The 23,543-nt window shown below is 39.9% G+C and overlaps 1 protein-coding gene across 3 annotated transcripts in view; it reads left to right on the top strand.

Moving 5' to 3' along the window:
* The window catches only part of STYK1 (serine/threonine/tyrosine kinase 1), a 52,404-nt gene that overhangs the window by 8,617 nt on the left and 20,244 nt on the right, over positions 1–23,543 (top strand). The window contains exon 1 of one of the 3 annotated variants that reach the window (XM_060113601.1): positions 6,044–6,085. The exons of the other annotated variants lie outside the window; for them this stretch is intronic. The gene's annotated coding sequence lies outside the window, so the exon portion shown is untranslated. Of the gene's footprint in view, positions 1–6,043; positions 6,086–23,543 lie in introns of those variants that run through there. 3 annotated transcript variants of the gene reach the window in all.

Genomic DNA, 23,543 nt, shown 5'->3' with positions numbered 1-23,543 from the left:
GTTCATGGTATATGATCCTTTTAACGTATTGTTGAATTTGGTTTGCTAATATTTTGTTGAGGATTTTTGCATCTGTGTTCATTAGTGATACTGGCCTCTGGTTTTCTTTTTTTGTGGTGTCTTTGCTTGGTTTTGATATTAGGGTAATGCCTGCTTTGTAGAGTGGGTTTGGAAACATTCCTTTATCTTCAATTTTTTGGAATAGTTTGGTAAGGACAGCGTTAATTCTTCATTAAATGTTTCGTAGAATTCACCTGTAAATCTGTCTGGTCCTAGACTTTCATTTTTTGGGAGTTTTTTTGATTACTGATTCAATTTCATTACCAGTAATTGGTCTGCTCATATTTTCTAATTCTTCCTGATTCATTCTTGGGACTCTATATGTTTTTAGAAATTTATTCATTTCTTCTAGACTTTACATTTCATTGGTGTATAATCGTTCTTAGTAGTCTCTTATGACCCTTTGTATCTCTGTGCTTTTGGTTGTAACTTCTCCTCTTTCATTTTTTATTTTATTTATTTTGGCCCTCTCTTTTTTTCTTGATGAGTCTGGGTGAAGGTTTATGAATTTTGTCTATTTTTTTCAAAGAACCAGCTCTTAGTTTCATTGCTCTTTTCTCTTTTTGTCTTTATTTTCTTTCTTTCTTTCTTTCTTTCTTTTTGCCATGCCATGCTGCATGTGGGATCTTAGTTCTCTGACCAGGGATCAAACCCACACCCTCTGCAGTGGAAGAGTGGAGTCTTAACCACCAGACCACAGGGAAGTCCCACTTTATCTCTTTTCTGATCTTTATAATTTTTTCCTTCTACTAACTTTGGATTTTTGTTTGTTCTTTCTTTTCTAGTTCCATTAGTTGCAAGGTTAGGATGTTTATTTGAGATTTTTCTTGTTTCCTGAGGTAGGCTTATATTGCTATAAACTTCCCTCATAGAACTATTTTTTCTGTTTCCCATTGATTTTGGATCATTGTGTTTCTGTTTTAATTTATTCTCAGGTATTTTTTGATTTCCTCTTTGATTTCCTCAGTGACCCATTTGTTGTTTAATAGCATGTTTTGTAGCCTCCATGTGTTGTGGTTTGTGCAGGGTTTTTTTCTTGTAGTTGACTTCTAGTCTCATACTGTTGTAGTTGGAAAAGATGCTTGATATGATTCAATCTTCAAAAATTTATTGAGACTTGTTTTTTATCCTGCCATGTGATCTATCCTGGAGAATGTTCCACATGCACTTGAAAAGAATGTATATTCTGCTGCTTTTGAATGGAATCTATCTGATCCAATCTATCATTTAAGCCAGTGTTTCCTTATTGATTTTCTGTCTGGATGATCTATCCATTGATGTAAGCAAGGTGTTAAATTTCCCCTACTATTATTGTGTTATTGTCAACTTCTCCCTTTATGTTTGTTAATATTTGCTTTGTGCATTTAGGTGCTCCTATGTTAGGTGCATCTATATATACAACTGTTATATATTCTTGTTAGATTGATCTCTTGATCAATCTTTGTCTCTTGTTACAGTCTTTTGTCTTAAAGTCTATTTTGTCTGATATAAGTATTGCTACCCCAGCTTTCTTTTGGTTTTAATTTTCATGGAATTACTTTTTCCATCCCCTTGTTTTCAGTCTGTATGTGCCTCTAGATCTGAAGTGAGTCTCTTGTAGACAGCATATATATTGGTCTTGGTTTTTTTTAATCCATTCAGCCACTCATTGTCTTTTGATTGGAGCATTTAGTCCATTTACATTTAAAGTAATTATCGATAGGTATGTACTTTTTGCCATTTTGTTAATTGTTTTTGGACTGTTTTTGTCCTTGATTGTTCCTTTCTTCTTCATTTGCTCTCTTCCCTTGTGATTTGATGACTATCTTTAGTGCTGTATTTGGATTTCTTTCTTTTGTGTGTGTGTGTGTGTATCTATTTTAGATTTTTGATTTGTGGTTACCATGAAGTTTAAATACAGCAACCTAAATATTTACATGATTATTTAAGTTGATGATCTCAAGTTCAAATGTATTCTAACAACCCTGCATTTAACACCCTCCCCCCTACACACTGCATGTTATTTACACCATATTTTACATCTTTTTGTTTTGTATATTCCTTAACTACTTTTGTGGATATAGATGCTTTTACTAATTTCATCTTTTAAGGTTTCTACTAGGTTTGTAAGTGGTTGATCTACTATCTTTACTGTATATTTGCCTTTACCAATGAGAATTTTCCTTTCATAATTTTTATATTTCTAGTTGTGGTTTTTTCTTTTCTGCTTAGAGAAGTCCCTTTAACATTTCTTGAAAAGCTGGTTTAGTGGTGCTGAACTCTTTTAGATTTTGTTTGTCTGTAAACCTCTTTATCTCCTTTTCAGATCTGAACGATAATCTTGTCAGGAAGAGTATTCTTGGTTGTAGGTTATTTTCTTTCATCACTTTAAATATATGTTGCCACTCCCATCTGGCCTGCAAAGTTTCTGCTGAAAAGTTAGCTGATAGTCTCATTGGAGTTCCCTTGTACATAGTAGTTGCTTTTCCTTTGCTGCTTTTAAGATTATCTCTTTAAGTATTGCCATTTTCATTACAATGTATCATGGTGTGAAACTCTATGGGTTCATCTTGTTTAGGATGCTCTGTGATTCCTGGACCTGGATGTCTTTTTTTTTTTTTTTCCATATTACAGAAGTTTTCAGCTTTTTTTTTCTTCAAATAACTTCTCTGCCCCTTACCTTCTTTTCTCTTTCTGGGACCCATAAAATGTGAATGTTAGTACACTTGAAGTTGTCCAGAAGGCCTCTTAAATTATCCTCATTTTGAAGAATTATTCTTTCCTTTTTCTGTTCGGTTTGGGTGATTTCCACTACTCTGTCTTCTAGTTTGCTGATCTGTTCCCTGTATAATCTAATCTCCTGTTATTCTTTCTAGTGTATATTTTTTATTTTAGTTATTGTATTTTTCAATTCTTTTTGGATCTTCTTTTAATTTTCTGTTTGTTAAACTTCTCACTGTTCATCCATTCTTCTCCTTAGTTCATCGAGCATCCTTATGATTATTATCCTAAACTCTTTTTTTTTTTTTTTTTTTTTGCGGTATGCAGGCCTCTCACTGTTGTGGCCTCTCCTGTTGCAGAGCACAGGCTTTGGATGCACAGGCTCAGTGGCCATGGCTCACGGGCCCAGCCGCTCCATGGCATGTGGGATCTTCCCGGACCGGAGCACAAACCCGCATCCCCTGCATTGGCAGGCAGACTCTCAACCACTGCGCCACCAGGGAAGCCCGACCCTAAACTCTTTATTGGGTATATTGCTTATCTCCACTTAGCTTAATTCTTCTTCTGGGGTTTTACCTTGTTCCTTTATTTGGAGTGTATTCCTCTGTCACCTCATTTTGCCTAACTCTCTCTCTCTCTCTCTCTCTCTCTCTCTCTCTCTCTCTATATCTATATATATATATATATATATATATATATATATATATATATATATATATATATATATATATAGGTTGGTTATACATCCCGATCTTGGAGAAGTGGCTTATATAGGAGACATCCTATAGGGCCCATCATCACACTCTCCTCTGGCCACCAGAGCCATATGCTCTAAGGGTACCCCCTATGTGGGCTGCATGGATACTTCTGTTGTGGTGAGCTGACTACTGTAGGTGTGCTGGTAGGCGGGGCTTGCCCCCAGCCAGTGGCTCTCAGGCCCTGCCTCATGTGAAGGATGCTGGCCCACTGGAGGGTGGAACTGGGTCCTTGGGTGACTGCTTGTGGGGCTTGAGCTGGGGGTGTTCCCAGGGCTGGTTCCCCCCATGTGGCTGGTTTCTCGGCCTGTGGGGTCCTAGGACTGGTGCCTAATGGCTGGTGGGCAGGTAAGCCCCTGGTGCTAATAGGCTAGAGGGACGATTCCAAAACGGTGCTTGCCAGTGTTACCGAAAGCTTGGCCTCTCTGTACACGGGTGCCGAATCAAATCCTGGAGACAGAGTGTTGGGTGAAGTAGAAAAGGATAGCTTTATTATTCAATACTCTGCCAGGCAAAGGGAGACACACTGGGCTTCTGCCTCGAAAAACTGTGTGTCTCAACCCCAGAGAATTTGATGAAGGGTTTTACAGCAGTGGTTCAAAGGTGGGGTCTCTGACAAGATTAACGTGTGAGCAGGGCTTGCTCTCCCTTAATCTCATCTCAGGTGGTCATCTCTTAATCTTGATGAGCTTCTCTGGTCCTTTTAATCTTTCCTCAGGTGGTTTCTTGGCTGCTGCTCCCTAGATTAGCAACTGTTCAAATCCACCCTTTGGAACTCAGGGAAGGTCATGGAGGCTGGAGTCTTGCTTATAAGTGGTGGACAAAAGGAGGCCTCCGTGCCTGCCCCACTAGGTTTCACCAGCACCAGTGTTCTTGTAGTAGAATGAGTTCCCAAAATGGCTTCTGTCAGAATCTATGTCCCCAGAGGGAACCCCAGTTGCTTCCTGCCTCTCTGGGAGGCTCTCCAAGATCAGCACATGAGCTTAACCCAAGCTCCTTTAAAATTCCTACCTCTTCACTGGGGCTTGGAACATGTGAGATTTTGTGTGAGCCCTTTAAGAGTGAGTCTCTTTTTCCAAGGCAGCTCTCCCTATGCAACTTGCCCTATGCAAGCCCTACTGACCTGCAAAGCCAGGCATTCTAGGGGCTCAACTTCCTGGTGCAGGAACCCCAGGGTTGGGAGCCCAATGTGGGACTCAGAACCTCACCCGTTGGTGAGAACCTCTGCAGCTGTTATTAACCTCCAGTCTGTGGGTCACCCAGCTGCAGGTGTGGGGCTTGACTAGATCATTCTCCTCATTCTCCTCACCTCCTACTCATCTCATTGTGGTTCCTTCTTTGTATCTTTAATTGTGAAAAATCCTCTCTGCTAGTCTTCAGGTCATTCTCATCTATAGTTGCTCTGTAAATAGTTGTAATTTTGGTGTGCTGGTGGGCAGAGGTGAGCTCAGGGTCTTTTACTCCACCCTCTTGGCCACTCCACCTCAATAAAACCAATTCTTGACAATTGCATGATCAGAGCAACTTGAAGATAGTGGTTGAAGTTTTTGGACCTATACTTTTGTACTTTCATGGACTAAATTACTGGCAGGAATGATAAATGAAAGGGGAACCCGCTTCAGTTTTTTTCTTGTACAGCTGTTAACATCTTATACCTTCAGTCATAGTAAACTGCCCCATCTTTGTATAGTTAACAGTGGTTCTTAAAGTTGTCAGGTGACAAAATACATAGAAATATGGTGCTGCTTCTAGAACATTGAGCTAAATTAAAATTATTATATATATATAATTCTAGGCTATGTTAGAATTCTACTAAGAATAAATTGTAGCAGATGCTAAAGTTTAAGAAAAAAATGTGTTCCAAAGTGTACGTTGTAGCCATAGGAAAATCTCAATAATACATATATAATACTCATATGTTAAGCCAGTTAGTTTCCTGGAGAAGAGTTCAAAATTATTAGTTTTCATCTGATCATCGTTTTGAATGATTTAACCAAATGTACTGTTTTGTTGGATAAATGTGGGGTGTTGGGTTGAACAACTCTGGGAGACACCATTTATGTTACATTCATATTATGCTATCACCTGAATGAGGAAAAATATTTGCCAAAGATGGTAATTTGGAGCTTAGAGAAGATGATCTTAAGCGTTTTTTTTTTTTCTGACAATAATCAGTTTTCAAGACCAATTGTAGACCCAGCCACCCCTAGTTTGTGTCGTTAGGATCAACTTCTCCGAAGTCCCTTTTAAGTCAGGTGGGGTTAGCTTAGCGCAGACAAGGAAATCACCTGCTGACCCTTGCCAACATGCTGTATGATGCCCCTCCAGCTGAGACCCAAAGTCAGTGCTGCTTCTGGCTAGTTAGAGGCTACAGCAGCAGGAAAGGATTTGTTTATCTGAGTAGAAGTGACAAGCTTGGCTTGTGGTTCAAGGAAGGGGGAGGGGAGCTGAGGGAATGCTGAAAATCTGTCTTGACTGCCTTGTTTTCTACCGGACTTACAAGCAGGTTCCACAAATCCAACGAGTCTGGTCTAAAGCTGCCCTGCCTCCTACCTCCGTGGTCTTTCCCGGTAGGTCCCAATGCCTCACCCCCTGAGTGTTCCTTGGGGCTGATATCTTAGTATGAATCAAAATGAGTTTTGGGGGAGGGATAAATAAGCAGAATATTCACAAGAATATTCTTAAAGCCCTGCAGTGCCAGCAAGGAAAATACAACTGGAATGTAAAGTCTCTAAAACCTTGGAAACGTATGGGGTAGATTTCCAGAGGTTAATCCAGATGCATATACAACCCAAAGGCCTGGCAGGCAGAAGAAACTATGAAACTATAGACACGTTATGAATTCTAAGAACTAGGGTCTTCTTTCTTATCCTCATCTGTACAAAACTTAACTTAAAGAAGAGATCAAATGTCCAGTCAGCCTTTTGAAGGGTGGAAAATTACAGTAAAAGAGCACCAGATGGACATTCAAGGCACACAACGCTAGTCTTAGCTTAAGTTCTAATTAGCTGTTGGAAGACACCTAAATCCTGTGCCTCCGTTTCCTCATCAGCTTCTTATGGAGGTTAGGGCTTTTTTGGTTGCTTTCAAAGGGCTCTTCTGGTTGTACATGTTTAGAATGCATTTGTGGAGCTCATGTTGCATCTCAGTGTACCTGTAAAGCAGAGTAAGAAATGGAAGGCAGGGTTGCTATTTTTATAGTTTCTTTAGCAGGGAAGCTGTGTCTGTAATGGCACAGGAGATACAGTGGTGGTTTATGGTGTGGGAGTAGAATGGCTTTTTGACACTGAAAGTTGAACCTGCTGCATTTGCGTCCCTTCTTGAAGCCCAAATAGCTCCCTTAACACCAAGTGACCTCGATTTCATGCCCTGTCTTTCTTGTCCTCACCCATGTTCCACTCTTAAGATGGTCTAATAATGGATTCATGATCAGAAGGTCCCACATCTGATTAGATCTCTGATTTATTTTCTGACCCTAGGCGAGTCACCTTTTCACTTAGATCTTAGTTTCCACATACAGTATGAAGTCCTTAAAACAGCCATGGGTTATTCTGAATGGCTTGCTATCATAAAAATGAAGATAACTTAAGGGACTTCCCTGGCAGTCCAGTGGTTAAAACTCTACACTTCCACTGCAGGGGGCATGGATTCAATCCCTGGTCAGGGAACTAAGATCCTACATGCTGCATGGCCAAAAATAAATAAATAAATAACTTTGAAGAACACTCCAAGTTTTTAGGATTGGAAAAAAAAGAAATGTAGATTAACCAAACGCTATTTTGTCATTATCTGTAAAGCACCTCCCCTTCATCACCACCACCTTTATCTTTCTAGGTCTGCTTTTCTTGGGCTGATATTAAAATGGATTATTTTTAATTCACTGAGTTAATGCACTGGGAACTAGAGGCAAACTGACTTACAGATAAAAGTATGAGCTTAGGTTATCTACAAACAGATGGGCAATAAAGACTTGATAGTATCAGCAAGGCCACAAATTGTGGGTTTATAGAGAGCTAGATAGTGTGTGAGATCAATCGCTCAGCAAAAGTTCACTGAACCTTGGGATAGAACTCTGTGCTAGATGGAAATCCCCATATCTTCGTACCTGAGTTTAACAGCTGTATTGGAGGCTGCACCTCTGTGGCTTTTATTTCAACCTTAATCAAACAAATTTTGGGTGCCCAGGGAACAGATTTCTTTGTAGGTTAGGTTTATAGAAACATTTATGTTGCTAACAATTTAGAGATGTGACTCTTTTGTTACATTCTCTAGTCCTGCCAATTCATGGCAACCTAAGAAACTGAGACCAACTCAGGAGGTCAAAGAAAAGAAACTGGTTTCTGACACTGAGAGCTACAGAATGTGGCGCCCTATACTCTGTGGACTTACCCAGATATGAGAAAGATCAGCAGTGGGCTTCTATTATCTTATATAAGGCATGTCTGGTCAGCTTCTAGGAGACATGTACTGTGCAACCTGTTTTAGAACTGATTTTCTCAGACACAGAACATTCTGTGGTGTCACCAAACCATACACAAATTCTGATTTAACCTTTAGAGGCCATGGACCTGCAATGCTAACAATAAATGAGACTTGTATAGTGAAAACTACAAAATATCATTGAAAGAAATGAAAGAACTGAATCAGTAGAAAGACATCCTGTAGGAAGTAGGAAGACTTAATATTGTTAAGACAGCAGTCCTCCCAAGTTGATGGACACGGTCAATGCAGTCTCTGCCGGAATTCCAGATTTTTTTTTCAGAAATGGTCAAGCTGATTCTAAAATTCATATAAGAGGGAACACAAGAGACTTAGAGTATCCAAAACAATCTTCAAAAAGAGAACAAAGTTGTAGGACTCAGACTTAATAATTTTAATTTTGTTTTTTGTTTTTTGGCCACGTTACACGGCTTGTGGGATCTTAGTTCCTCGACCAGGGATTGAATTGAACCCAGGTCCTCAGAAGTGAAAGCGCTGAGTCCTAACCACTGGACCACTGGGGAATTTCCCCAGACTTAATAATTTTAAAACGTACTACACAGCTGCAGTAATTAAGACATGCGTTATTGGCATAAGGAGAAATATGGACTTCAGACTCTGGGACCCCTGTTCTCAGGCCTCCAGCCTCAGATTGAATTATAGCCCCAGATTTCCTGGTGTTCCAGCTTGCAGATGGCAGACTGTGGGACTTCTTGGCCTCCATAGCCTTGTGAGCCAATTCCTATAATAAATCTCCTCTTATGTATGTCTTTCTCTATATATCCTGTTGGTTCTGTTTCTCAGAGAACCCTCACTAATACAATGGATGAAACTTGAAAACTTGCTAAGTGAAAGAAGCCAGACACAGAAGGTCACAAATTGTATGATTCAATTTATATGAAATATCCCAAATAGGCGCACCTTTAAAGACAGAAATTAGATTAGTGATTGCCCAGGGACTTGGAGTGGGGAGGTGGGCATTGGGGAGTGACTGCTACCGGTACAGGGTTTTTTTTGTGTGCGGGGGATTAAAATAGTCTAGCAGTGTGGTTGCACAACCTTCTGAAAATGCTAAAAAGCACTGAATGGTATACTTTAAAAGGGTGAATTTTATGGTATGCAAATTATATCTCAATTAATAAAAACCCAAAGCAATATTAAAGGTAATTTTTAAAAATATAAACATATTTATTTATTTATTTATGGCTGCATTGGGTCTTCGTTGCTGCACGCAGGCTTTCTCTACTTGTGGCGAGCGGGGGCTACTCTTCGTTGCGGTGCGCGGGCTTCTCATTGCGATGGCTTCTCTTGTTGCGAAGCATGGGCTCTAGGGGCACGAGCTTCAGTAGTTGTAGTATGCGGGCTCAGTAGTTGTGGCTCAAGGGCTCTACAGCACAGGCTCAGTAGTTGTGGTACAGGCTTATTTGCTCCGCGGCATGTGGGATCTTCCTGGACCAGGGCTTGAACCCGTGTCCCCTGCATTGGCAGGCGGATTCTTAACCACTGCGCCACCAGGAAATCCTGGTAATTTTAATTAAAAAAAAAAAGTTTTTGAGAATCTGCTGTGGAAGCAGTATATAGTATAATGTAAAAACACAGATTCTAAAGCCACACAACCTGGGTTGAAGTTCCAAATCCCTGCTTACTAGCTGTGTGATCTAGAGCAAGTTACTTAACCTCTCTGTGACACAGTTTCTTTATCTATATGTAAAGTGCTTAGAACAGTACCAAATACATGGTGAGCACTGTATAAGTGTTTGCCATTTTAACTATATGCCATAAAATGTACTAAGCAGTAGCGGGAAGCAAAAACCAGTATCGAGGAAGCTGTGCTGAGCATAAATATCAGTTAAGGGTGGAGTCCAAAGCAGATTGCTTCACTTGGTTTATTGTTTGAACTCTGCTCCGTGCTCACTTGTGAAAAGAGCCTGGGTTTAGTGGAAAAGGAGGGAAAGATAATGTGGGTCCAAGGATACAACACCTGAATTTAATCTTGCTACCTGGGTCCTGGTAAAAGGTCCAAAATATGTTAGGAGAGATATATAGAGAAAAAACAGAGCAAGGGATGGTGAACGGTACTTAATATATTTTTGTTGTTCAGTTGAATGTGTTAGGCAACAATTCTGAGGGTTTTCCTCTGGAATTTAGACACTAACCTCATGATCTTTGTTCCCTTGTCCTGTCTTTGTTGGGATCTTTTTTGCTCTTTCATTTCAAAATGTAAGATCAAGCAAACCTTTAAAGTTCATGTCCCTGCCACATTTTTATTCCCAGGACAAATCAAGAACCCAGGAGGGTGGCGGGCGTTTCAGGCAATATTTGCATCCCTTTGCTTTAAACTGCTTTCTGCATCTTTGTAGGGGTGCATTTACAGTTATTGATTTTTCTGTAGATCTCAATCTGTTGACAGACACCAAATAGAGATTCTAGTAGTAGGACTGGATTGCATACCCATTTTGAGGGAATGATATAAGGTATTAAATTCCCTACTTAGAAGGATAGAGAAAAACCCTGTTGTCTACCTTTCTCTGGTTTTACACTTCTGAATTCTCTTCTACTATGTAAATATATTTTATGCATACTTGGTTTCATCATAGTTCTGCTTTCTTGAATATTCTCCATTGGATATCAATAAATAATTATAATGCCTTGTATTTTTACTCTTTACATATTATTTCTTGGTGCTTTACATACAACCCTTTGACAAAGAGATGTTAATTGACTTGTTTAAGGTCACACACAAGAACTTGCTGACCCAGAATCATTACTTAGATCTCGTGACTCCTTTGCCTGTATTAGGAGAGGTTTCTTCCCTTTTACTGTACGTTTCTCCTAGAACTTTCTATTGAGAAATAATCTGGGTGAAGAAAATATGGTGAATTCCAGGGCAGAAGGCAGCTGAAGCCTGAAGATTAATGCCAGGGCCTCATTATACTGGCATCCACGCTGGTACAGATATAGCATTATTTAAAATTCATTCAATATCAGATTTTTCTCCTAGATGAATCTCATATCACCTTTTTAAAGATGCATTAAACTTTGTCTCCATAAAGATTATTAGTAGTGATATATGAGAAAAAGTATGACTAATAAATGATAAGGCAATGGGCAGAGTTGGCTTGAAGTTCTCTGGAATACCTTAACAAAGCTTAACAGATCCCCAAGTTATTACTGTAGGAAAGCTTTACCTGTGGGAAGCAAGGGTACTTCAGAAGAGATGGCAGTGGGCGTGGTGTGGTGTGTGTGTGTGTGTGTGTGTGTGTGTGTGTGTGTGTGTGTTGGGTGTGGGGGGGTGGAACATGATTCTGAAATCCTTTTATTCTAAAACTGTAAATGTCCTCTCATATGTTTTATGTCATTTGTCAGAATGTCTCTGGTTAGGTAGTGCAAGGATGACAATACATTATGTTATAGATTAGGAATTAAAACCCAGGGGAATGATAATATTTGACCAAAGAGAGAAAGAGAGAGTACTAAAACATAGTTGCCAATTTAGAGCCTTATCTATTCAGGGTGATCAGCTCGGTGCTCTGTGATGACCTAGAGTGGTTGGATAGGGAAGGTGGGAGGGAGGTTCAAGAGGGAAGGGATACTGGGATATATGTACACATATAGCTGATTCACTTTGTTGTACAGCAGAAGCTAATACAACATTGTAAAGCAATTATACTCCAATAAAGATGAAAAAATAAAAAGAACCTTAAGTATTTTTAAAAATAAATATATATTTTTCATTTTTGGCTGCGTTGGGTCTTCGTTGCTGCACACGAGCTTTCTCTAGTTGTGGTGCGTGGGCTACTCATTGTGGTGGCTTCTCTTGTTGTGGAGCACGGGCTCTAGGCGTGCGGGCTTCAGTAGTTGTGGCTCGCGGGCTCTAGAGCGCAGGCTCAGTAGTTGTGGCTCACGGGCTCTAGAGCACAGGCTCAGTAGTTGTGGTGCACGGGCTTAGTTGCTCCGAGGCATGTGGGACCTTCCCGGACCAGGGCTCGAACCTGTGTGCCCTGCACTGGCAGGCGGATTCTTAACTACTGTGCCACCAGGGAAGTCCCAGAACCTTATCTATTAAATTAGAGCCTGGTGAATTTCCTCTGTATTAAGTAAGAAAGGAAGGTAATGCGGGTTTAAGGCAGAGTTCCCAGACTTGGTTGCATACTGGAATTAACCTTCAGAGCTTTAGCAGATCCCAGTACTTTGTTCCCTTTCCCAGAGACTCTGATTCTGACTTAATTGATGCACCTTGGGCATTGAAACTTTTAAAAATCTCCTTCAGCCACACTGGTTAACTCTGGGGGAGGGGGTTAGAGTCGGGGAAAGGAAATCTACAATCAGTTTTATCTACTTTTATTGTAAATATATGATGTTTTAAATTAAAAAACTATGAAGCAATTTATAAAAAAGAACACGAAAGTAGAGAATTTAAGATTTAAAAAAATCAGGTACTTCACAGAAGGAAGGTGAGAAAATTGTAGTAGAAGCTTGGTAATATTTACTATAAGAATACATTAAATTTAGATTTCAGGAAATAATTTTCTTATTCCTGTGATACACAGACGTATGAGTATTCTAATTGTGTTATTATGTCATGATATTGGTATGAAATCTTATCCAAAAGGAGAGGTCATTTGAAGGTATCATAATTTGAATAATAATAATAATAGTTATTATTATAGGAATATTTTTATTTCTATAATTATTATAGGAATAATTAATAATAGCTACTGTTTGCTATGTGCTAGGTATTGTTCTAAGGATCCTTTAATTCTTACAGCGACTCTTGGAGTTAGATAATACTGTAAACCCAATTTAACAGATTAAAAAAATGAGGTTTAAGAGAAACTAAGTAATTTGCTCAAGAGTACACAGCTAATTAGTAGCAGAAATGGGTATATTGGGTTTCAGAAATGCATTGGGCTATACTTTTGAGACTTGTAATAAAAACTGAAAGGTAGCTGAAGCCTGGGAGTATGCCTTTTTGGCCTTTGTTGTGGAAGATATAAAAGACTTCAAGGAAGGAAGCATCTAAAAACAAAGCATCTTACTCATGCATATAAGTTCAGAGCAGGGAAGAAAGGGACAAAGGCAGATGGCTGAGATGGGGCCAGCTGTTGGGCTGCACTGGGGCTATATTAAGACAACAGGCCAGCTATAGAAGAATCGCTCACTTCTATTTAAGAAGATACATGCCTACACACCCTACTCACCCACACCCACATTCGCCATATTCGTGTGCGCACATGCAGTAGTTCTGCATTTTTTTGCTCACTAAATTTATTTTCCAACTATTCTCCTTTAACATTTAGCAAGTCTTTTGGCACTTTCATTATGTTGTGTCTGTGTTAAGAAGAAAGGGGCTTTATGCACATTTATGCCAGTGCTTTGAAGGAAAGCCACACTCTCTTGAGATCATCATGGTGGGCCAGTAGTAATCAGAGTTAGAGACCGTCAAGTAGAGTATATTATTCAGGAACGGTACATTGGACCCCTTGGTCTGAAAAGTAATTATGCTACACGCATGAATTTTTGTTAGAAGAGGAACTTATAACTACTACCATTGAAGAACACTTTTACAATCTTATTAATTCTCACTAGAATCCTCGGAGCTAAGTGGTCATGATGATCTCAGTTGTAAAAATTAGAAAACCAAAGCTTTACAAGATTGAGATAAATCCATTCTGCATCTCCATCTCTGGTGCCTGTGTTCTTTCTACTATACCACAGTTTGATGAAGATGATATATTAACTGTGCTCCCGAAAGTTCCAACTTGGCTGTTTCCCAGATAGGAAAGATAATGCCTCCAGCAAGCAATAAGAAAGGACTTGATAAACTTCAGAGCTTCCCCTTGACTTTAGGCTAAGAGAGCCCTCTTTGAAGCCATAAATCTTGACTTAGTGATTCTACCTTATCTTTAATTCTGATCATTAGTTAAGAAGATTTTAGAGAAGAGTTTTTCTTCTGTCTTTTCTGTTGCCCTCAGCCAGTTTTCTTTTGATGTCTCTCTTTCAAATTTTTCTGCCTTCCAGACTTTCTTCCTTTTCAGTTTTTTATGATAAAATAATGAAGGCTTAATTCAGACTATCTGAAAAATAAAAAATGGAGGAAAAAAATCAATCTTACTGTCACCATTGTCACTGTAACATTCTGATATATTTCTCTTTTGGGTTCCCCTGTATGGGTGTCTCCCCCTAACCAGTACTGGTGTGGTCTTCGCTTATATATGTATATTTTAAAAATCTGCTTTTATCATTTAATGTGCTACCATTAAAATTCCCCATTTATTAAAAATTTTCATGAACATAAAGTTAATGTATTTATAGTATTCCACTCTATAGCTATATAAAAATTTAACATCCCTCTTTGTATTAGTTAGCGTTCTCCAGAGAAACAGAATCAGCAAGAAGTATGTGTGTGTGTGTGTGTATTTATCTAGCTATCAGTCAGCAATCTATCTACCTATCCAATCTATCAAGATATAGGAAATCCATGGATACTTGGCAAGTTCAAAATCTTCAGGGTAGGTGAAGACCCAGGGAAGAGTTGCCGTTTGAATCCAAAGGTAGTCTGCTGGCAGAATTCCCTCTTGTTCTGGGCAGGTCAGTCTTTTTCTATTAAGACTTTCAGCTGATTTGATGAAGCCCACCCACATTATGGACGGTAATCTATTTTACTCAAAGTTCACTGAGTTAAATGTTCATCTCATTTTAAAAATTCCTTCACAGAAACATTTAGAATAATGTTTGACCAAATATCTTGGTAGCATGGCCTAGCCAAGTTGACACAAAAAATAACCATTACACTCTTTTTGATGACAATTTGTTTATATTTTTATCTTTTTTTATTGTAGAAAATTTCAAATCTATACAAAAACAGAAAAAAGTATGTAGGATGGGAAGATGGCTACCGATGTATTAATCACCCAAATTCAACACTTTTCAACACATGGTCAATCTTGTTTTTTTTACATCTCCACCCACTCTCCTTCAAGTCCTGGGATTATTTTGAAGTAAATGTATATTTTGGCTTTCAAGAGAAATAGATGACAGTACAGTAAAAATGTTTGTCTGTGTTCAGAAACATCTTCCATTTAAAAAAGATCTTCTGGGACTTCCCTGGTGGTGCAGTGGTTAAGAATCAGCCTCCCAATGCAGGAGACATGGGTTCGAACCCTCGTCCAGAAATATCCCACATGCTGCAGAGCAACTAAGTCCATGTGCCACAACTACCGAGCCCATGCTCTAGAGCCCACGTGCCTAGAGCCCGTGCTCTGCAACAAGAGAAACCACCACAATGAGAAGCCCACGCACGGCAACGAAGAGTAGCCCCCGCTCGCCCAACTAGAGAAAGTCCACATGCAGCAATGGAGACCCAAAAATAAATAAATAAATATTTAAAAATAAAAAAGATCTTCTTATAATTGACTCCTAGGAGAGAAATTATTGGGTCAAAATTATAAATGTCATTAAGGCTCTTCATTTACATATTGCCAAATTTGTTTCTGTAAATGTTGAAATTTTGATAACCTGTCAAAAAAAAAAGAGTGACTTTTTTTTTTTAAACCCTCTTGCACTGTTGGTGGGAATGTAAATTGGTGCAGCCACTATGGAGAACAGTATGGAGGTTCCTTAAAACACTAAAAAAGAGTGAGCATTTTAATAAGTCTCCTCAGTGCATCAAAGTTCTTTCTTTCATTTTTTCCTCAAGTGGATAAGCAAAGAAAAAAAAATTGCATCTTGTTTTTACTTTAATGTGTATCATTTAATTACTAGTTAAATTGAATATCTTTAATCTTACTCCCCCGTGGTTCCATATTTGTTAAACATTTTGGTTTGATGAATTTGTTTTCTTCAGTTTTTCATTTTCCATGGCCATTTATTTATTGGCATCTTAATAATTTTCTTATTTATTGCTATAAAATTTCTATGCTTTTACTTGTTCATTGGTTGATCTCTTTTTTTTTCTGTTGGAAAGAATCTTTTCTTTAAAATTTAGCAAGTCCTTGCCAATCCAATATAACTTATACTGTTATTTTTTATGTTTCTTAAAACCTACAGTCATTTTTCCAACTAAAATTTATTTTTACATAGGGATGAAGCAAGGATCTAAAGTATTTTTGCCAAATGAGTAACCCATAATATGCATATTATGCATAATTCATATAATGCGTAATTTATCTCAGTACTCCTCAATACCAGGTATAGTTTAGTATCTCCTGGGAAACATGGAGATACTCTTCCTTTTTTCAATGCTGATAGGTGAAAGCATAATCTACTGGATTCATAATCATCATAATCTCTTCCAGGGTTGGGGGGTGGTGAGCTCCAGCACTAGTACTAGTATTTTTTTAGAAGCTCACTAAAAATTCTAATGTACAGCCCAAGTTTGAGAATCTGCTTGTTTTTTTCATGCTGACTTCTTTATATTAAATTTCTAAATATACGTTTTATTTATAGGATATTTACATGTTCTATTAATCTTTCTCTCGATTTTTCAACGTCATTGTGTGTGAGTGTGTCTGGGTAGGGGTGTGTGTGTGTATGTGTGTGTTAGTCTTTGTCATATATTCAGGCTTAGAACATGCCTCTCGGGCTCAAAGTTTGATTTGTTTTGTTTTGTTTTTAGAATAAAATATTACCTCATGCTGGGATGTTGCTAGTTCCCTTCCTCATCTTGCTGGAGCCCTAAGTTTCCAAACAAACCACCTATAAGAGCTCTCCCTGAACTCCTTATCTTAGCCTTCTCATTCATAGCTAAACATCTTAGAAAAGATGTTTAAACATCTTTTTAAACACATTTTCTCCACATCCTCACTTTCTATTTATTCCCTGAACCACACCACTCTCTGGCTCTGCTGCTGCCCTGACACTACTCTTTCTATGGCCAAGAGTGATCTCCATGTTGCCTGTATCCATTGGTGACTTTTTTCTCTTAATTTTCATCAGCTTTACGACCAATCGCCTGAGCAAGAGATGTGAGATAAACTAACTAGGTTGCAGAGGTAGACGGTAGGTAAAGATGGACAGTTCAGTTATAGAGTCAAATGCAGGCAAGAATAAGCAACTTGGGTTTTTGGTGGCGTGAACAGAACACAGGGGCAAGAGGTCCCGGGGTGTGTGGGTAGACATGAAATAGAGCAGGGGTGGGGTGATGGCCATGATTCAGGCTCTAGGCTGGCAGGGGTGTTTATCTGGGGGGAGATGTCTTCCCATTTGTAGCAGAACCTCAGTAACCAGGGTATAGAGCAAAGTTCTAATCTCATGAGGGAGGATTGATTTAGGCAGAGAGGACAGTAAGACCCTATCCACCCATGAGGATGGATTCAGGATGGGACCCCAGATTTGAGAGTGCTTGGGTCCAAAGCACGGGTAACCAGACATGCCTTGTGAAAATGGATCGAGGTTTTGTCCTCTCAAACTGGGGAGGATGGTGAGAGGAAGGGGAGAAGGGAACTGACACTATTGATCACTATTGATCTCCTTACTGCCTCTGTCAAGATGGGTTTAGGACCTGGGTGAAGACTGAGCCAGCAGATAGGTGGTATCAATGGAACCAGCTAGAAGGAGTTGAGGAATTTAGAGACAGAGGTTAATTAATTAACTAATTAATTATATCACTATTTATTATAGCATTCTATCTGTTTTTGTACCTTTGTTCACAGCATTATGCTCTTTGATCCACCATGTTTAAATCTCCCTTCCTCAACATGATTATTTTTTCTTTTTCTTTTGGATTTATTTATTTATTTAATTTATTTAGTTTTGGCGGTGTTGGGTCTTTGTTGCTACACACTGGCTTTCTCTGGTTGCGGTGAGCGGGGGCTACTCTTCCATCCGGTGCGTGGGCTTTCTCTGGTTGTGGTGTGCAGGCTTCCCACTGCGGTGGCTTCTCTTGTTGTGGAGCACGGGCTCTAGGCGTGCAGGCTTCAGTAGTTGTGGCTTGCGGGCTCTAGAGCACAGGCTCAGTAGTTGTGGCGCATGGGCTTAGTTGCTCCATGGCATGTGGGATCTTCCCAGAGAAGGGCTCAAACCTGTGTCCCCTGCATTGGCAGGCCGATTCGTAACCACTGTGCCACCAGGGAAGTCCAACATGATTGTTAAATTCAGACACCTCCTAGCAGGTGTAATACTTAGGCTGTCAAATCACACCTTTTTGGTGTATGCAGATTTTTAAAAAATATTTATTTATTTATTTGGTTGCAGTGGGTCTTAGTTGTGGCAGGTGGGCTCCTTAGTTGTGGCTCACAGGCTACTTAGTTGTGGCATGGGAACTCTTAGTTGAGGCATACATGTAGGGTCTAGTTCCCTGAGCAGGGATCGAACCTGGGCGCCCTGAACTGGGAGCTTGGAGCCTTATCCACTTCACCACCAGGGAAGTCCCTGTATGCAGATTTTTAAAACCCACATTAATTTGTGATTACTTTAACTCACGCTTCAAACACAGGACTACATATACTTAGATCCACAAATATTATAAATATTTTGATAATGGTTTTTTTTTGTTTTGTTTTTTTATTTGTAGTTATATATGCTTACCTGATTGGTACAGCTGTGTGACTACCTCCCAACCTGGGAAACAGGTGAAGAAGGGAGAGACTAATATACTGTGAACTGTTTGTCATATTAGCATTTCCTGATTGGCAAGCTTATAAACATATTCCACAACCTCTACAAATACACATTTTCTCATTGCATAACTTCTTTCAATGTGATATAAGGTGTTTGTCCAGTGAACAGAAACATCTTCAGTTTTTCTCTAATAAGAAGATAAAGTAGTGAAATGTAGACATGTTCAGCAATTAATCAGACTGTCTTCTTTCCGCCCTCCTCTCTGCAGAGGGCTGTGTGTTAGAAAAGGCTGGAGGCGTGGCACGACAACAAAATACATCTCCTCGCTTATAGGGGAAATGGTCAAAAGATTTTTAAAGTACCAGAAACTCCCCCTTAGAAGGAAAAGCCAAGCGGGGTGAATCACAAAGATGGGGACTGATCCTGGAAATGCAGTGTGACTGACTACAGTAAAAACAAAAGTATTTGAAACAAGCCCCAAGCAGCACATACAGGCATCTTTGCTGTGTCCATCAGGTAGGAGAGAATAAATGGATCAGAGGCAACTCTGTTTTCAGAGCAGGTGTTGGTTGTATGTTCTTGGCCTTTCCATTTTTTTTTTTTTGTAATAACCCACAGTGCCCAGCATGTCACTCATATTCAATGAATGAATAAGGGAGTGGACAGCACCTTGCAGGGAGTTAATGTTGGGAGGCAGCAAAGGAGCTAAAAAGCCATTGACCTTTCCTTCCTATCAATAATCTTTATTATGGGCTTGGGAAATTACTGTTGGTTAGGAATCCCAGGAAGAGAAAATAGCCAGCAAGAGAGAATGTAATTATATATATATATATATATATATATATATATATATATTATTTCCGGGCTTTAGGGGTTTGCACGTGGTGGATGGAGGGTTATGGAATCGGGAATGTGATAAGTAAAATGATCATTATAATACAAATAAAATGTCTCGAATTTGTATAACACCTCAAAGGACATAAAATGTGTTCATGTCTGTAATGATATTTAACATCTGATGCTGTTTGTGATGTGAGCACTGCACCTCATGCCTAGGAATCCTGGGGCTGCCTATCTTGCATTCCATGTCCTCCCCTTCGGAGCAAGCTTTTCAGGAGAAGCCAAGATACAATTTAGGCTTCCTCATCTCTACTGTATATCACGTATATTTCAGGAATTCTCAAAGAGGTAAACATTCCTGACAGGTAAAAATAAGCAAGAAGAGCCGATGACGCTCCTTCTTGTTGTCAAAAGATTTTGTTTAAACATGGTCAGGACTCCCAGGCAGCATGGCAGGGCCTCTTTTTTTATGGTTCAAAGTGCATTTCAAGCCTTAGGTCTCTAGGAAGGTGGAAGAGGGTGGAGATCAGCACAGTCACAGTCCTTCCATATCTGAGAAGAACGGGAGGACGAGGGGTTCTCTCTGGCTACCTCCTCTCCTCTCTGCCTTATCTGCACCAGGAGATGTCACTGGGCATAAGGTGAGTTATCTGTGCAAGTCTGATTCTCTGGGTTTAAAGAGCAAGCCCTTTCATCTACTTGTCCTCTCACGAGTGTGCTGCAGGAGAAAGGTAGAGCCTGAGGCGCTCTGAGACCCGGCAGACCAACTCTAATGATCAGGCCAGTGCTGTGTCCCCTGGGGGTTCTGGCCCCTTCCTGATCCTCAGGCTTACAGTGGAAGATAGCTAGTCCTGGAAACCAGGCCCTTTTCCCCAAAATGGAAGATAGAAATAGGCTTGGGCTCAGATCCAGGAAAATGAACAGACAAAGAAAATGATCCTGGATTCCATCATCTGGTGAGTACTGGAAACCATTTCTGATTCGACACTTATATTCAGAATGCATTTTGAAGACAGACATGCAAACGTGCCCCTACGTGACCTTGGAGAACACACAGACAGATACTACTCACCTGTTCTTTCCAATTTATGGTATATTTGTTGGTGAAATTTAGTTTCAGCATTGTGGTTTCCATGATTGTTTTGGATTCTGGCATAATTCCTTCTTGACCCTATGTGTCTTGTCCATTTGAATGGCAAGGACATACATGTAATGAAGTAGTTTATTTATTTATTTATTTGGCTGCATTGGGTTTTCATTGCTGCGCGCAGGCTTTCTCTAGTTGCGGTGAGCGGAGGCTACACTTCATTGCGGTGCACGGGCTTCTCATTGCGGTGGCTTCTCTTGTTGAATGGGCTCTAGGCATGCGGGCTTCCGTAGTTGTGGCTCACAGGCTCAGTAGTTGTGGCTCATGAGCTTAGTTGCTCCGCGGCATGTGGGATCTTCCTGGACCAGGGCTTGAACCCATGTCCTCTGCATTGGCAAGCGGATTCTTAACCACTGCGTCTCCAGGGAAGTCCCAATGAAGTAGTTTAAAGAACATTGGGTTTGTAGTTAAAAGACTGAGGTATGGGAAATTACCTGGTGCTCCAGTGGTTAGGACTCTGCACTTTCACTGCTGAGGGTGCGGGTTCAATCCCTAGTTGGGAAATTAAGATCCCGCAAACTGCACGGCCAAAAGAAAGAAAAAAGACTGGGGTATGAAACCTTTCTCTGACATTTATTTACTTGCCTTTTGTTTTTTTTAAAACCCTAATTCAGAACTTAATCTCTCTGAGCCTCAGTTTCCTCCTGTGTGTGAAAGTGGCTAGCCTAGCGTGATACATGCACACTGCAGTTCATCAATATATGTTTATTGGATCTGAAAACAGGAAGGACAGCTCGGTTTTCAGAATGTTGGAGATAAGTAATTCTGGAATCCTCTAGATCTGAGCAGTTCTTTTCTATCTTGCTTCCAACTTAACGTTGTCACTCCATTAAGTGAGTTTTTTGGCTAGACAGCTCAGGGGTAAGGATGATCGGGGAAGAGAAGGGAAGGCTGAGTGACAGAGCCAGAAGGCAGACGGTCTCCGTCTCGGGGTGACATCTCCATATATTTTATCTTCCTCACTTTGGGTCTTTGTGTCCTCTGCCCCATAGCCCACAGCTACTAATAACCCCCTTGACCCAGTACAGTGCCCAGCTAGGCAGCGGGGCACTTGTCTGTATGAAGAGAACATGGCTGGCAGATCCACTTGTGCAGAGATGCAGGTGGTCAGATTGAGGTTGAGGCAGGCATAACAGATTTAATCACACCTTATGGGAACGGGACCATGTGTCATACAGTCTTTTGAGGAATTTCTCACAACACATAGGCAGACAGAGTACAGGAGAATGCATCTAAATTTTTTTTTTTTTTTGGCCTCACCCTGGGGCATGCGGGATCTTAGTTCCCCAACCAGGGATGGAACACCTGCCCCCTGCAGTGGAAGCTTGGAGTCTTAACCACTGGACCACCATGGAAGTCCCTGCATCTAATTTTTAAAGTTCTATTTGTAGATGAATTTTGGTAAGAAGAGTTTCTTCTGGACACTCACGAGTAAATCGCTGTTTATGTCCGGGACATTATTATGCTAACTGAACAGAAATGTCACTCATCAGAGTTGTGTTATTATTGCAAACAGAACTGTCTTTCTTTGTGTATAATAAAACAGATGCAAAGATGCAGTGTGCATTGTACTTACATTGTAAATATATGTAAGAATTTGGAGAGCTAATATGAATACTTAGTTCAATTCCAGTTGTGATCAATCACTTCTATGGTCTCTAGACTGCAGTCTTGAAAAAATTTGGGGTGGATTTCGCTTCCGATTTTATTCTCATTCTCTCCCTATTTGTATCTCCTTCATAGTGCTCTGTGTCCCTCTAGATTCTCGATTTGGGGGGCGGGGGAACTAAATCTTTTAGTATGCTAACAGAAAGTCAGGAGCAAATGAAAAGAGAAAAAATAAGGAAGGATAACCACAAATGAGGCAATAATATTGTTTTAATTACAGCCCTGCCTGAGAGATTTGGCACCATACGTATGTGTAAACTTTAGGCAAGCTATGTACATATTTTCCACTGTCAAATATAGTTATCAGAATTAACAGTTTCACAACCTCACTTGGACCCTTGGTTCCAATGCCCTGCGCGTAATAATACGTGGCACTAAAGAGAGAACTTGAAATCTGCCAACTCTTTATTCGCTGTCTGAATTAGCTTTGTATAAAAATGAAATTAAATGTTTTGTTTAGAAAATAAGTGAGACACATAGAAAATTAGACCTGCTTAACGACCATAGGGGAGGTAGACTTTTCCCACATAACCCACGGACCACACTTGTTCAGACAGGTGCTGTGAACATTTACTTGAGCCCTGGAGCAGGGGTCTCGGGTGGGAGCGGAGCCTTTAAAAATAGTTTGAGAAACAATGGCATGAAAGGATAAGGCATATAGGGTTGTGTTTTACATACTTAAGGACGTTACACTCCAATTAAGAGACGAAGCAGTAGCAAACATATTTTTTTCTTTTAACCCAGTGAGATATAGTTGAAGGGAACAGAGTACTGGTCATATTGTACAGAAATGCTGGTCAGGTACATTCTTCTAATAATCAGATGGGTTAGAATCAAACGCATAAGAATGGCCACCCCAGAAGGTTTTTTCATCTAGCCATGGCTTTTCTTAGCTTGACACAGAGTGGGCAGGCCAAGTCATGTGGTAATTGAATGTTAGTATTCAACTAGTTGCAGAGAGAAAAATGATGTGGAGAGAAATACTGTTCTTACAAGTGATTATAAGAATTTTGTGACCTAAGTGCTTTGGAGGGCTTTGTGTGGTAAGTTTCCTGTGTAGGCATTCATGGATATAGGCGTATACCTGGCGTGTATTCCTTAAAAATTCTACATTCATTTGGTATATTATAGATGCCTCTAGCCAAAGTGTAATCTTCGGAAAGGGCTTATTATACAAACATCTGGAAAGCAATTTATTGAGTGGGCCTCGCCACGTTATAGGTTTATTTTCTTGCTTCAGCATCCAGTTTCGTCGGGCCGCTACGTGTTGTTAAGCCCAGTCTCTATAAACTGTCTAAGCACAATTACAACTGATGGTGAGAACCTTGCTCAGG

Source organism: Mesoplodon densirostris, chromosome 11 (assembly GCF_025265405.1).
Source record: "Mesoplodon densirostris isolate mMesDen1 chromosome 11, mMesDen1 primary haplotype, whole genome shotgun sequence".
Taxonomy (NCBI): Eukaryota; Metazoa; Chordata; class Mammalia; order Artiodactyla; family Ziphiidae; genus Mesoplodon; species Mesoplodon densirostris.
The sequence above is the reverse complement of the archived record's forward strand: the minus strand, read 5'-3'. Positions and strand labels throughout refer to the sequence as shown.